The sequence below is a fragment of the Oryctolagus cuniculus genome, chromosome 4 (assembly GCF_964237555.1).
Source record: "Oryctolagus cuniculus chromosome 4, mOryCun1.1, whole genome shotgun sequence".
NCBI lineage: Eukaryota > Metazoa > Chordata > Mammalia > Lagomorpha > Leporidae > Oryctolagus > Oryctolagus cuniculus.
This window is the reverse complement of record NC_091435.1, coordinates 26,075,572-26,088,378: the sequence shown is the minus strand read 5'-3', so window position 1 is coordinate 26,088,378 and position 12,807 is coordinate 26,075,572. Positions and strand designations below refer to the sequence as shown.

The 12,807-nt window shown below is 37.6% G+C and overlaps 1 pseudogene; it reads right to left on the bottom strand.

The window, feature by feature from the left end:
• LOC138843115 (replication factor C subunit 1 pseudogene) overlaps positions 1–12,807 on the bottom strand; it is a 104,537-nt pseudogene that overhangs the window by 89,086 nt on the left and 2,644 nt on the right.

Genomic DNA, 12,807 nt, shown 5'->3' with positions numbered 1-12,807 from the left:
CTACAGTCACAGAAGTCCATGACTAGTCTGAGCCCAGATCACTCTTGGATCCCAGAGAGAAAAGGAATTTTTTCCACTTTCCCTTTAATTCTGCTGGGTGATTCCTCTGATGCTGCCTCAGGATTACATTCTTCCCAGCATGACACACACCCTTGAGAGAACACCGGACACTGTACCACCTGAAAGCTCAGTCAAGAGAACAATGAAAACAGTCCAATTATTCTTTTTTTCAAAGTCACTCTTATGTACTATTAAAAGATGTGGAACCAAAAGTCCATCTCAGATTATGCATTTATTTGCCTAAACTTTCCTCCATTATAGACAAAAAAGATGTTTATGTTTTTCCTTGTAATCCTTCCTATCCAAATCTCAGGTCTGCAAATAGCTGCTTGCAGAATTATGCAGTAAGAGTATTTACAGTTTTATAGGATCAGAGGATCAGGTATGATCAGCTCCAGATTTATAAAAGATTTTTTCCTAAAGCAGTGTCAATATTTATAGAAAATTCAATTGCATTGCAGATATAAATAGAAATACAAATTTGGAAGTCAAAAACAAAAAAAAAATGAATTGATTTGTTAGATTACCACATACACAAATCAAGCATCTGTCAAAATGCTAATGTTCAGGAAAACACGTTTCATCAATACTGCAAAACATTGAGGAAGATTTAGGAAAAGGGAGACAAAGAAACATAATAAGCAGATGTTATTCATTCACTCACTCATTTATATTTTCTTGCTATCTACCCCATCTCTGAGTTCAGATTTGGTAAATTAGGAAATGTATTAAAATTGTAACTCATAATTCTGAGGAAAATATCAACACAGAACACAGACCAGAGTACTTGACAGTGCAAATGCAACCCTAAAGAGCTCATGACATTTAAGGTTACATGAAGGCACCTCCAGGTTTCCACAGAGAACCTATCTGGTGAGAGTGCTATATTAAAAAGCAGTTGATTTCCTGAGAGACCACCATTTTCTATTGAATTAAACAGTAACAGAGCCTACAGGTGGATCTTAGCACCAAAGTGTTGGATGGAGAACATGACAGGATCTGCTCTTGAGACAGCAGATGAAACTAAAACAAACACGTTTTGAATCAATGAAGACAATATAAACCATGACTTCAATCAAATATGAATATCAGCTTTGAAAGGCACTACAGATTCAGTTACAGAAGAGCCAAAGGACAATGCAAAGAGGCTGGACATCAAGTGCCCTCCTGTGCCCCTACATCCACTGGACATCTAAAGGAGAGAAGCACATGTGCACGTTCAGAGGGTGTGGAATGCTGACAGTCTGTGTACTTCCTAATGATTACATTTTAAAAATAGTGTGAATTTATGTTTTTATGAAAAAGAAAACATAAATATATTCACCAGAGAATGTAAAATATTATCAACTGCTTGGCTTACAGGGCAAAACTGAAATTATTTTGAAATAAATACATATGTTTTGCTACTAATCATCAATATAAGGTGTCAGTGAATTAGAAGAGCTAAGTACATTCTCTGAATATCATATTTGTCATGTGATGAGTTTGAAACTTAATTGTTGTTATTTGCAACTCCTGCAATGAAAAAAAAAAAAACTTACAAATTGTTTAATTCAGTGTTGCATTGCCAAAACTTAGGAAGCATTTATGAGTAACCGGAACCAACCCAAATGCCCATCAACAATAGACTGGATAAAGAAATTATGGGACATGTACTCTATAGAATACTATACAGCAGTCAAAAACAATGAAATCCAGTCATTTACAACAAGATGGAGGAATCTGGAAAACATTATGCTGAGTGAATTAAGCCAGTCCCAAAGGGACAAATATCATATGTTCTCCCTGATTGGTGACAACTAACTGAGCACCAAAGGGGCAAACTGTTGAAGTGAAATGGACATTATGAGAAACAGTGACTTGATCAGCTCTTGTCCTGACTATTGATGTACAATGTAATACTTTATCCATTTTAGTATTTTCTCTTTGTTTTATTCTAGTACTATTGGTTGAACTCTGTGATTAACACACAATTATTCTTAGGTGTTTAAATTTTAACTAAAAGTGATCCCTGTTAAATGTAAGAGTGGGAATAAGTGAGGGAGGAGATGTACAATTTGGGACATGCTCAATCGGACTTGCCCCAAATGGTGGAGTTAGAAACGTGCAAGGGGATCCCAATACAATCCCATCAAGGTGGCAGCTACCAATGCCATCTCACTAGTCCAAGTGATCAATTTCAGTTCACAATTGATCACACTGATAGGTCTAAGAGTCAAAGGGATCACACAAACAAGACTAGTGTCTGCTAATACTAGCTGATAGAATCAAAAAGGGAGAAAACGATCCATCATGGGAAGCAGGATACACACCAGACTCATAGAATGGCAGATGTCCTAAATAGCACTTTTGCCTCAGAATCAGCCCTTAAGGCATTTGGATATGGCTGAAGAGCCCATGAGAGTATTTTAGGCATGGAAAGCCAAGACACCCTGAAAAAAAAAAAAAAAAAAAAGACCTAATGAAAGATCTCTGTGAGTGAGATCCCAGTGGAAAGAACGGGGCCATCAAAGAAGGAGGTACCTTTCTCTGAAGGGAGACGAGAACTTCCACTTTGACTATGACCCTGTCAGAATAAGATCGAAATCGGCAAACTCAAAAGGCTTCCATAGCCTTAGCAACTCATGACTAGAGCCTAGGGAGATTTCTGACGCCATGAACAAGAGTGTCAGCTTGTTAAGTCAACAAGAGTCACTGTGTACTTACTTCTCATGTGGGATCTGTCCTTAGTGTGTTGTCCAATGTGAAGTAAAGCTATAACTAGTACTGAAACAGTATTTTACACTTTTTGTTTCTGTGTGGGTGCAAACTGATGAAATCTTTACTTAATATATACTGAATTGATCTTCTTTATATAAAGATAATTGAAAATGAATCTTGATAAGAATGGAATGGGAGAGGGTCGGGAGATGGGAGGGGTGTGAGTGGGAGGGAAATTATGGGGGGGAAGCCATTGTAAACCATTAACTGTACTTTGGAAATTTATATTTACTAAATAAAAATAAATTTAAAAATTGTTAAGTCAAAAAATCTATATTTAGTAAACACTTTTTATTCCTTTTGTGAATCCCTCTATGCTTTTAATGCAGAAACTGTAAATTTGATATTTACACATTAAGATGCTTGTCTCTTCAGGGGAAAAATTATACTTTCTCTAACATATGGACTTTGAAAATTAACCAGGAAAGAAAGACAATATTTCCAGTAAAACTCTAACATACAAGATAAATGTATTTACTAAATACAAAAGTGGAAAATAGATTAGCATATATGTTTCTAAATGTTTCATTTTAACAAAATAAATACTAACAGAATATATATATGGAAGTATTTTCTACTTTTATTCTATCTAGACATACTGAGAAAATGAGGAAATTTTTAGACACTTGAAAATGTAAAACACATGTTGTTTTTCTAACAATTAACAAACTTCACTGGGAGCAATATATACACGTAAGTAAACACTTGTAAGCAATGATAACTGTTCAGTGATCGTTTAATATATGTTATGCATAGTTCATAAAAATCATACATATGTATTCATTTAAGAATTAATTCACGATGGCTTACTATTATTACTCCTACTGTGTGATGGAAATATTCAAAAATTAACAAAGTAACTTGCTGATCTTACAGAGATTGATAGTATTATATATTGTACGTTGACTCAATCCATCAGAATTGAATATTTTTCCTCTTAAATTCTATCCCAGAAAAATAAAAATAAAGACAAAAAATAAAATTTACCAGGACTTGGAGGGAATATTACATAACATTAAACATTAAATATGGCTAAATTATCATGAGAATCAATGGAAACTAGAGTATGACTACATATCATGTTTATATTTCTAAATTTTTTTCAGAAATTGTGAATACAGAATTACCCATGTAGTGAAATAATCCTTTAAAATGAAACTGAAGAAAAAGTATTCTCAGACAGCAGTGGTTTAGAATTTTCCTCCAATAGAATGGAAATTCAGAAAGCCAAAGATCTCAGAAATGAAAGAAAATGATGATGATGATCATGATGATGATAACAATAATAATAGATTTAAAAGTGTTTTGCAGGAATTAACACAAGAGTTGAAAATCGAGGATAGCTATAAATTAGCTTTTTCTTTTCTTTTATGAATTAATGTGTGCATTTATTTATAAAATTTCTAAAGTTTTATTGAATGAAACAACAGTGCTATGAATATATTCTGGGTTTACTGCATTTAAAACTAAATTGTATGAATACAAAAGCACAAAGTGTAGGGAAAGCATAAAAAATATGCTGCTATGAACTTCCTCCACTGATGAAATACTATAACATTATTACGAAACTCAATGTGATAAAAAAAAGATACATACTATAAACTACATAGTAACCTTGTGTAATAATGTCATGATGAACATGTTCAATTAATTTATGCTACTTAATCCTGTAACTACTAGCTGCATCTGTCTAATAAGCCATTGTAAGAGGCTAGTGAAGATTAGGCATTGAGTTTTTAATGAGGCTTACTGTAAAATTATTAAACTAATTCATTGTACTAATTTGAAGGGTGGGGGTAAGAGAAAGAGGGAAACCTTACATCTGTTGTTTCATTTCCTTCCTGCAAGAGCCAGGCTGAGAAAGCACAAAGCCAGAAGCCAGGAATGCAGTTGGGGTCTCCCATGTGGATAGCCAGGACCCATGTTCTTGAGCCATCATTTTCTGCCTCCTAAATTATATATTATCAGTTGGCTAGAATAAGGAACAGGATGAGAACTCAAACCAGGCAATCCAATAAGTGGTAATCCAGTAAGCACATATCATAAGTATTGTCTTAAACACAACACCAAATTACTGTCCTCATATATAACTTTAATTATTTTAAATGATTATATGTGATTAACAGATACTCCATTGGCCAATGAAACTCTAATGCAAGCAAACAAAACTGAAACAAGGATAGCCTAAATGTCAATAAAGCAGATACAGGGAATAGTAAAATAAATAAATTATCCAAAAATGATGACAAATGAAACAAAGGTATGAAGAACTGCTGTGACCAAACTACAACAAATAGAAAGACATTTGAAAAACAAAAGAATATAAATAATTTGATCATATAAATTAATTAAAAACTCCAATTCAAAGGCAGATACCAATAGAGTAAATCACAAAACAAGTTGCCAAGGAGGAGGATGAAGGAGGGATATTTTAAATATAAAGATAAAAAGAGATTTCAAAATAAATATCATAATTACTTATTTCAAACACATGAAAGCTTAAATAGCTGTATTTACATCAGGAAAAGTAGCCTTTAAAACCGATTTAGCTGCTGATTCAGATAGCCACATCCCATATATGATGTTCTGCCTCCCCTTTCAGTCCAGCTCCTGCTAGTGCTCCTGGGAGGCAGCAGACCATGTCTTAGGTATATTGGTCCTGACACCTATGTGGTAGACCTGAATGGAGTTCTTGGCTCCTGTCTTTGGTTAGGTCCAACTCTGACTATTGTGGTCATTTAAGGAATGAATTAGTGGATGGAATATCTCTCTCTTTCTCTTTCTCTCTCTCTTTCTCTCTGTCTCATTGGCTTTCAAATTAATTAATTAATTTTGAAAAAGGAAAAGTAGCATTCTGAAAGTTATCAGATATAAAATAGCACATCTCTTCATGGTAAAAGTATCAATTTATCAAAAGCCATAATACCAAAATAATATACACCTAATCATAAAGATTCAAATATATAGGCCGGTGGCCGGCGCCGCGGCTCACTAGGCTAATCCTCCGCCTAGCGGCGCCGGCACACCGGGTTCTAGTCCCGGTTGGGGCGCCAGATTCTGTCCCGGCTGCCCCTCTTCCAGGCCAGCCCTCTGCTGTGGCCCGGGAGTGCAGTGGAGGATGGCCCAGGTGCTTGGGCCCTGCACCCCATGGGAGACCAGGAAAAGCACCTGGCTCCTGGCTCCTGCCATCGGATCAGCGCGGTGCGCCGGCCGCAGCGCGCCGGCCACGGCGGCCATTGGAGGGTGAACCAACAGCAAAGGAAGACCTTTCTCTCTGTCTCTCTCTCTCACTATCCACTCTGCCTGTCAAAAAAAAAAAAAAAAAAAGAAAAGAAAAAAAGAAAAAAAAAATATATATAGGCCGGTGCCGCGGCTCAACAGGGTAATCCTCCGCCTAGAGGTGCCGGCACACCGGGTTCTAGTCCTGGTCGTGGCGCCGGATTCTGTCCCGGTTGCCCCTCTTCCAGGCCAGCTCTCTGCTGTGGCCAGGGAGTGCAGTGGAGGATGGCCCAAGTCCTTGGGCCCTGCACCCCATGGGAGACCAGGAGAAGCACCTGGCTCCTGGCTCCTGCCATCAGATCAGCGCGGTGCGCCGGCAGCAGCATGGCCGCCGCGGCAGCCATTGGAGGGTGAACCAGCGGCAAAGGAAGACCTTTCTCTCTGTCTCTCTCTCTCACTGTCCACTCTGCCTGTCAAAAAAAAAAAAAAAAAAAAAAAAAAAGATTTAATTATATGACTAGAAAATAAGTCTGCAGAATTAATTGGAGATTGTTAGCTCAGCACTCTCAGTAAATAATAGACAAGTACTCAGATAATTAGTAATAAAGTTTTAATTGACTAATCTGATATTGATAGTGCACTATATTCAACAACTGTCTAATTACTATTCATTTTCTTTTTTTTCTTTCTTTTTTTTTATTTTTTGACAGGCAGAGTGGACAGTGAGAGAGAGAGACAGAGAGAAAGGTCTTCCTTTTGCCCTTTTGCGGTTGGTTCACCCTCCAATTGCCGCCATGGCTGGTGTGCTGCAGCCGGCGTACCGCGCTGATCCGATGGCAGGAGTCAGGTACTTATCCTGGCCTCCCATGGGGTACAGGGCCCAAGTACTTGGGCCATCCTCCATTGCACTCCCTGGCCATAGCAGAGAGCTGGCCTGGAAGAGGGGCAACCGGGACAGAATCCGGCGCCCTGACCAACCGGGACTAGAACCCGGTGTGCCGGCGCCACTAGGTGGAGGAATAGCCTATTGAGCCGCCGCGCTGGCCTATTCATTTTCAATAACATGAAGTAGTCTCCAACACAGAGTGTATAATGGGTCATGCAATATACCTCAATCAATCTCAGATGATTGTGGTTAGTGTTCCTGTCCTGAATGCAACAGTATTTTACCAGAATTTAGTAATACTAAGACATCTAGGAAATCCTCAAGTATCTGACCATGAAGCCATAAATTTCTGTACAAATTGTGTGAAAAAAAAATGATGGTGATAAGGCAAAAATATTTCAAAATAAAATTAAGAGTATACAAACATTGTATGTTGAACATACAATATACAGAAAAATCAGTGTAGAAAGAAAATTGTATGTAAATTATACAAAACATGTACATATAAATATATACATAGTACAAGCATATGTAAAAACACATATGTGTTCTATGTAAATGTCCACATGCACAAATTTAGTCCATGAGTACTTTCATTCCTTCAAGCTACTCTCATGGCTCCACTGTTAAACATTCTAATTTATGCATATGTTTAGTTGGACAAAGTATATGTAAGAGAATATGCAGAAATGATGAGTAAGATTAACAGTGGAAATCTTAAAGAGGTAAGGGATATTTATCTGTTTTGTCTTCTCTGGACAGTGGAATGTTGCCAGTAGCGGGCTCAGTTCCTTCTAAATATCTGACTCATTCAGATGTTTAAAAAGTTAAATACAGAAACCAGAGGGATAATAAATAGGTTAGGGATAAATAAGCCTAAAACTTTCATAATACACTTATGTACACACTTCCATATCTAAACAAGTCTAAAACATACTTTCATCAAGTCACAAATTTTGAGATTTATTATAATGATAGTACTTCATAGAGATACAATTTTTATGGATTATATATAAGCCAAAAATGTAGGCAGTAAACATAAAAACACATCCAGTGTTATTTCTGAAAAAGTAGGGAACAAGCCTGATCTTAATGTATCTTTCCTTCTTAAATTTATTTTTCATATTTTTCATATTACTCTATCCCTGATTCATTTCTTTAAATGTTATCCATACTCTATCCATACTCTCTTAATTAAAGAGCATGCCATGGAAAGCGATGCAAATTTTAAAAATGGTATTAATATGGAATACAGGGATGCCAATTTATTGGTCATCCTTTTAAATTATATTCTTTTGTATAAGAGCCTGAAAACCTGTATGCACAGTTCAATGTATCATTACCACAGGTAATCTCAAGAACAAAGTCCATAATGGTAAATATTTGAAAGATAGGGTTATTCTACACATGTTGTGACATACTAAACATTTCATATTACTCTATAAATTACTCTATTTTGAGCACTATATGTTCTTACTAGCTGGCCTTCTAAAATTTGGATTTATAGTGTTGTTCTATATTGTGGTAATGTTGAAGGTTTTACATTGAGGAGTAACAGAAAACCTAGGGATAAAACCTTCACATTTTCTGTATAGAACATAAAAATGGAAGTCCTGAGTCCCTCTACAATCCAATTTATCCTAAAGGAGACATACAATCTGATGTACTCGCCTGGAGATAAAAGAAAATGGATGCAAATATTTGTCCATTTCATCACTTTGAATGCACACTACCAAAACATTTGCCATACATCTAATAATCGTTCACCATATTACTTCTTATTAGATGCTATCTGGATATCTATGATGCTTAAAAAACCACCAAAAGTGTATTTTTACAAGGATAGCAGCCATATTCATTGTAGTTAAAACAGAGAATTCATCTAATCTCTACAATGAGTGAACTTAGGTGATTCAGACTAGTGAAAATGGCTGTGTTAACTCAAGTGAGGCCATATTGATTCATATTTTTATTGTTTGAAATCAGAGAGGGAGAAAGACAGAGACAAATAAAGACTAAACAATTAAACAAAACAGAGATGTGTTTTTTTAAAGATTTATTTATTTATTTATTTGAAAGGCAGAGTTAGAGAGAGAGGTAGAGAGAGACAGAGAGAAGAGAGAGAGAGAGAATCTTCCACCCACTGGTTCACTCCCCAAATGCCCAAATGGTCACAACAGCCACTACTGGGCAGGCAAAAGCCAGGTGCCAGGAGCTTCTTCCGGGTCTCCCATATGGGCTCAGGGGCCCAAATACTTTATCTATCTTCTGCTGCTTTCCTGGGCGCCTTAGCAGGGAGAGGGATCCTAAGTGGAGCAGCTCAGTCTCCAACTAGCACCCACATGGGATGCCAGCTCTTTGGGTGGCAGCCTCACCAGCTACTCTATAGCACCAGCCCCAAGACATAGATCTTGCATCTACAGCTTCACTCCCTAAAAGTTCACAACAGCCTGAGCTGGACCAGGCTAAAATCAAGATTGTGAAACTCAGCCTTGTTCTCCCATGCTGGTGGCAATGATCCCCAAGAACTTGAACCATTATCTGCAGGCTCTCAGGTTGTACATTTTCAGGAAGCAGAGACACAATCCAAAACCACACACTCCAGTATGGGATGTGGGCATACCAACACGTGCCAAACATTTGCTCCAGATTCCACTTTTCCTGGGAGAAGCAGCAAGAACCTGTGGCCATTTAGAATACATGACAGATTCTGATGAGTTTAGAAGGCCCAGAATCCATAGTGTCTGAGGAAAGTATGATTGAGTCAACTACTTAGTTTTTGGTTTGGCACATGCAAATCATACTAAGTACTACCTCATGTTAACCCCTTTTTTATTCCTATGTCTTCTTCAAGGTCTAGATTATCAAATTATTCACATCACTGCTTTAAATTCATCCATGTGGATTTAGTTGTACTAATATCCAATTGATTGAAAGAGAAAATAAATAGTACAAAGGCAGTGTACATATTCCCATTTCCATTTAGGACCATTTAAACTCAGATCTATTAGCAAGATAATACTCCATGAATTTGCTGCACTATTATGACAAAATTTTTTGAATAGCACAAGAAGCGTAACCATGATCTGCAAAACAAAATTATAAAATCACTTTTTAATTGAAAAATACTGATAGGATAAGAAACCTATCTCTATACATACAGAGAAGAAATTCCTTAAACAATGTATTGGTTCATTTCATGCAGTTCAAAATGGATAAATACAACCTAAATTGAAATTATATATGTTCCTCTCTTACAAGTTAATCACTGTCAAAATTGCAGAATACATATGTTTGTTATTCAAAAGAGTTCCAGTAGTTTTCTTTACATGATTTCATGTCCCTGTGCTCTTAGTATACATTTTTTTTTTTTGACAGGCAGAGTTAGACAGTGAGAGAGAGAGAGAGAGGTCTTCCTTCCGTTGGTTCAAACCCCAAATGGCCGCTACAGCCGGTGTGCTGTGCTCATCCGAAGCCAGAAACCAGGTGCTTCCTCCAGGTCACCCATGCAGGTGCAGGTCCCAAGCACTTGGGCCATCCTTCACTGCCTTCCCGGGCCACAGCAGAGAGCTGGCCTGGAAGAGGAGCAACCGGGATAGAATCTGGCGCCCCAACCAGGACTAGAACCTGGGGTGCTGGCGCCGCAGGAGGAGGATTAGCCTAGTGAGCCAGAGTACCAGCCTAGTATACTTTTTTAACCCAAAAAATACACATGCAGCCATATGAAAATTTTAAAAAAAGAGACTATGTGTTAGAGACAACCTTATTTATCAATTGTCCTCCCTTCAGTAGAGAAAATATGTTTGCTTCATAGAAATGGAAAGGAATGTAGACATAGATTTGCTCATACATACATACATGAGTATTGGTAGCTATAAGAGGAAGAAGTGATTATAGGTCCCAAAATTGATGAGTAATTTAAAAATTCTGTAGTACTCTGTACAGCAGTTGAGATACTTATTTTGCTTTTCAACTGTGAAATAGAAGACAGATATTTTTCAGCCTAGTACCATTATTTGATTTACTTAACAATCTTCAGTTCTTAGAAGCAGATGGTGTTATTAGTGGTAAACATAATTAATTTACAATTTAGAGAGTTTACTTATTTAGACTGAGACTTCATGTCTCACATTTTATACTTACTGTTCATAATGGTGCCAGCTGTCATAAATATACATTTATTTTTTTAATTCTGAAGTTATCATTTCTAAAGTACAGATAATCTATCCATTTTATACATAATTAGAATAATATATATTATTTTATAAATAAGGTCATCAATTTATTTTGCTTCCAATAGCATGAGGAAGTCACAGTATACACAACTGCTAAAGCCTGGGAAAGCAGTAGAAGATGGCCCAAGTCCTTGAGGCGCTGCATCCATGTGGGAGACCCATAAGAAGCTCCTGGCTCCTGGCTTCAGATCAGCACAGCTCCAGCTGTTGCAGCCATTTGGGAAGTAAACTAGTTGATGGAAGACCTCTCTCTCTCTCTCTCTTTCTCTCTCTCTCTTCCCCTCTGTAACTCTGTCTTTCAAATACACAATTAAATCTTTAAAAAGTATATTATCACAAAAGACTTTTAAAAACCAAAATGAATGGGAAGGAAGGAGAGAAGAGAGGAGGTTGGAAAGTATCACTATGTGCTTCAAATTGTATGAAATACTGCTCTGTATATAGTAATCTGTTATATAACAGTTCAAGCATACTATACATAGTTACATTGATCACATGGAACCATTTTATTCCCAACTTATACTTTGTAAGACATTTAACAACATACAAAGAATACCTAGTTCTAGTTGATGATTTTTTGTATTATGATGATTTATTTACGAAAGTTCACCACATAATAGGAACTACACTTTTTTTAAAATAAAAATCAGTATTGGTCCTAAAAAGGCCATCAGGTTAAATTTCTTTTTTTTTTTTAATATTTATTTATTTGAAAGATTTACAGAGAGAGGGACACACACACATGCAAACACAGATAGAGAAAGGCAGAGGAGAGAACGAGAGAGAGAGAGAGAGAACTCTTTCATCCTCTGATTCCCTTCCCAAATGACTGCAAAGGTTGGAGCTGAGCCAGTCTGAAGGAAAGAACCAGGAGCTTCTTCCACTTCTCCCATGTGTGTGTCAGGGGCCCAAGCACTTGGACCCTCTTCTGCTGCTTTCCCAGACCATTAGTCGGGAGCTAGATCAAGAATGGAGCAACCATGACTTGAACCAAAACTGTAGATGACAGCCTAACCTGCTATGACACAATGTTGGGACCTAGGTAAATTCTTAAGCCTACAAAAGGTGATTCAGTACCACTGACTACAAACTTAATATTATTAACTGAAATCTGACTTCAAAGCCCACATATAGTTTCTGGTTCTAATTACACACTGTCTTGTTGAAGCACAGTGTCCTGGTTGGATTGACCATGGGAAGTAAATGATCCACTGCCCTATCAACTTTTATAAGAGGTATGTGAGTCCACTGGTTATATCCTTGCTGTACCCGCCTTTCTTTATAATGGGTCCACCAGGCCATCTCATTATGTTAAAGCATGGTTCCTCTAGAGGGTGAAATGTTTTTTCCTTTTTTTTTTTTTTTTTGACAGGCAGAGTGGACAGTGAGAGAGAGAGAGAGAGACAGTGAGAAAGGTCTTCCTTTGCCGTTGGTTCACCCTCCAATGGCCACAGTGGCCGGTGCACTGCCGCCAGTGCACCGCGCTGATCTGATGGCAGGAGCCAGGGGCTTCTCTTGGTCTCCTGTGGGGTGTAGGGCCCAAGCACTTGGGACATCCTCCACTGCACTCCCTGGCCACAGCAGAGAGCTGGCCTGGAAGAGGGGCAACCGGGACAGAATCCGGCGCCCTGACCAGGACTAGAACCA